The sequence below is a fragment of the Capricornis sumatraensis genome, chromosome 8 (genome assembly GCF_032405125.1).
Source record: "Capricornis sumatraensis isolate serow.1 chromosome 8, serow.2, whole genome shotgun sequence".
NCBI classification, from domain to species: Eukaryota; Metazoa; Chordata; class Mammalia; order Artiodactyla; family Bovidae; genus Capricornis; species Capricornis sumatraensis.
In genome coordinates, this window is record NC_091076.1 from 59,487,465 (window position 1) to 59,491,241 (window position 3,777).

Here is a 3,777-nt window from a genome sequence, read left to right on the forward strand (position 1 = left end):
TACACCCGTGGTGGATTCATGTCAATGTATGGCAAAACCAATACAGTATTGTAAAGTAAAATAAAGTAAAAATAAAAATTAAAAAAAAAGTTCTTATATAACTTGCTTACTGATCTATTGTCAATGTTTGCTATAGTACTGCCTATATTTATTACAGTTCTTCCCAGTTTGTAGTTTGTCTTCTTTATTTTTGTGTTAGGGTTAATAATCTTTCATTTTAGTATTGGGTTTTATTTTTTAAAACTGCTTCTTACTCAGAGGACAGAAATATATTCTTGTTTCTTTCAAAGCATGCTAATTATATATAAACTTTTCTATTTCCTTGGTCTTTTCAGTTTTCTTCTCATTAATTTTTCCATTTATTTTGTTTTGTTCTCTTTGTTAGCAGCCTTCCTTAAACTCCTGGTGATTCCTGGCTTCCTGGCTATCTACATTTAAGAGCAAGGCAATAAAATACTAATTGGTACCTCAATGTATTGAAGCTTTTAGATTTTACCTTAGGGATTCTGGTGGAAATCAGCTCTTTATTGGAGGAAACCCAAGTACCAATACACAGAGGTCTATTTTTCTAGAGCTGTTGTTTCTGCAAAGAAAAATGTTGATTTCCTGTCTTTGTCTTAAATGCTTAAGTGATGAGGAAAGTGATGGATCAGTAGCTCTAATTCTTACCTGACCTCCTTCTCTCATTTACATACTCAACTTTTGGTTTCATGACCTCGACTGTTAGAAGGTTTTACTGTAAGACAGACTTCATGTCACTTTTAACAGTCTCTCACCTCTGTTTCATCATATTCATTTCCTATTCAGGTGCTTTAAACAAGATAGCCTTCTTCTTGGGGGTCTATCCAAAGCCATTCCCAACCACTTCCCCCTTGTTTGTCCCCCTCATGTGTTCATTTTCCCACAACCCTTAGAAGCCAGATTTGCTCATGTGATCCAGGAATGAAAATTACAACAGTGTGTTAGCCAGGGTGCTTCTGGAAAAGCTTTCTCTTCCCCGTGTAGAGGCAAGAGACGCAGGAGGAGAAAGAAATGGCTCTCTACCTGATTCCTCACCTCCGGCCTTTTAAAAAAATTTTATTTTTTTATCGTTTTTTAATTTTTTTTAATTTTTATTTTTACTTTATTTTACTTTACAATACTATATTGGGTTTTTTTTTTATTTATTTTTAAATTGGAGGATAATTGCTTTACAATGTGTTGGTTTCTGGTGTACATCAACATGAATCAGCTATAACTATACATATATATCTTCCCTCTGAGCCTCCCCGCTCCCAGTTCCCCCATCCCACCCTTCTGCGTGCGTGTGTGTGCACTACGTTGCTTCAGTCGTGTCTGACTCTTTGCAACCCTATGGACCGGAGCATACCAGTCTCCTCTGTCCGTGGGATTCTCCAAGCAAGAGTACTGGAGTGGGTTGCCATTTCCTCCTCCAAGGCATCTTCCCAACCACATCCCTGCATTAGCAGGCTGGCTCCTCACCACTAGCGCCCCCTGGGAAACCCTCCCACCATTCTGCTGCTGCTGCTGCTGCTGCTGCTGCTGCTGCTCCGTCGCTTCAGTCGTGTCCGACTCTGTGCGACCCCATAGACGGCAGCCCACCAGGCTCCCCCGTCCCTGGGATTCTCCAGACAAGAACAGTGGAGTGGGTTGCCATTTCCTTCTCCAGTGCATCAAAGTGAAAAGTGAAAGTGAAGTCGCTCAGTCGTGTCCGACTCTTAGCGACCCCATGGGCTGCAGCCTACCAGGCTCCTCCGTCCATGGGATTTTCCAGGCAAGAGTACTGGAGTGGGGTGCCATTGCCTTCTCCAACCATTCTAAGTCATCACAAAGCACCGAGCTGAGTTCCCTGTTTTACACAGCAACTTCCCACTAGCTACCTAGACTACATTTGGTGATGTGTATATGTAAATGCTACTGTCAAGTCACCCCACCCTCTCCTTCCCAATCTGGGTCCACATGCTGGTTTTCTACACCTGTCTCTCTATTCCTGCCCTGAAAATAGGTTAAGTACCATTTTTCTAGATTCCATATATACCTGTTGATATACAATACTTGTTTTCTCTTTCTGACTTACTTTCTGTCATACCTCACTCTATATGACAGACTCTAGGTTCAACCACATCACTACAAAAGACCCAATTTCATTTTTTAGGCCTGAGTAATATATGCACCACATCTTTATCCATTCATCTGTTGATGAACATCTAGGTTGCTTCCGTGTCCTGACTATTGTAAATAATAACCTCTAGCCCTGACATGTGAGGACACACACCATAATGAAGCATGAAGCATCTTGGCTCAGAGGGGAGAGGCCCAGGGCATCACAGACTCACTGTGTGTCCTGATATCACTGAGTTGTGGGTCCCTCTTGGTTCACTACCTTTCACTCCTGATTTTTCTTAATTACCTTTTTATCCTCCTTCTTCTTTCTTGGCTCCCATCTCCCTTTCCCCTTCTCCTCTAGCTCTTCACAGCCTTACATCTTTGATGATTTTGAAGCTGGGATGGCCTGAGTCCCAAACACAGGACAGTTATAAACCTTTAACTGCCTTCATCAAGTCTTCTCTGAAACAGGAGGGTATGAATAAACAAAGGAGAGATATACCACTATGTCCATCCTCTCAACTCTCTCCTCTCTCCTCCTCCCTGCTGCCACATAGAGCCTGGTCTGCAGGTCACTCTTCTGCAAACCTCCTCCATGTGTTCTCACCTCCCTGAATGTAAAACCTCAGTGTATGAGTCTGGTTCTTTAACTCTGCTGAGTGATCCCTGCCTGCTCTCCACCTAATGTCCCACCACTTACCCTGTGCTCCAGCCTCGTTGAGGCTCTCAGGGTTCATGGAGTGTATGCTGTCCCATTTCAGCTCTGGATCTCTGTTCTTCCTGCCAGATACACACTTTCCCTCATCTGTCTACTAACACACTTGAACTTCTCCTCTTTTTGAATGTCATCACTGCTCCAAAGTCTTTCTTCTCTTCCAGTCATGGTTAGCTGCTCAGCCTTTAAACATTTGAGCATTCCCCTGGTAGAGCTATCTCCTCTCTGAAGTGCATTTATGTGTTTCTAGGTCTGTCTTCTGCATCAGCCTAGAGAAGAGAAGGTATGTCTTATATTTGTATCTTCAGCATGGAGCATAGAGGTGTACCCAATCTGCCTTTTATTGCTCTTCTACTCTTAAAAAGGATAACTTTCAGTTATGCAAATAAATGCTGATCTAAATCAAACTGACCACATGGACCACAGCCTTGTCTAACTCAATGAAACTATGAGCCATGCTGTGTAGGGCCACCCATGATGGACAGGTCAGGTGGAGAGTTCTGACAACATGTGGTCCACTGAGAAGGAGATGCAAACCACTTCAGTATTCTTGCCTTGAGAACTACAAGAACAGTATGAAAAGGCAAAAAGATAGGACCCTGAAAGATGAACTCCCCAGGTCGGTAGGTGCCCAATATGCTACTGGAGATCCATGGAGAAATATCTCCAGAAAGAATGAAGACATGGAGCCAAAGTGAAGACAGCACCCAGTTATGGATGTGGCTGGTGATGGAAGTAAAGTCTGAAGCTGTGAAGAACAATATTGCTTAGGAACCTGGAATCCTAGGTCCATGAATCAAGGTAAATTCAGTTCAGTTCACTTCTGTCACTCAGTCATGTCTGACATTTTGTGACCCCATGGATAGCAGCACACTAGGCTTCCCTGTCCATCACCAACTCCCAGAGTTTACTTAAACTCATGTCCATTGAGTTGGTGATGCCATCCAACCATCTCA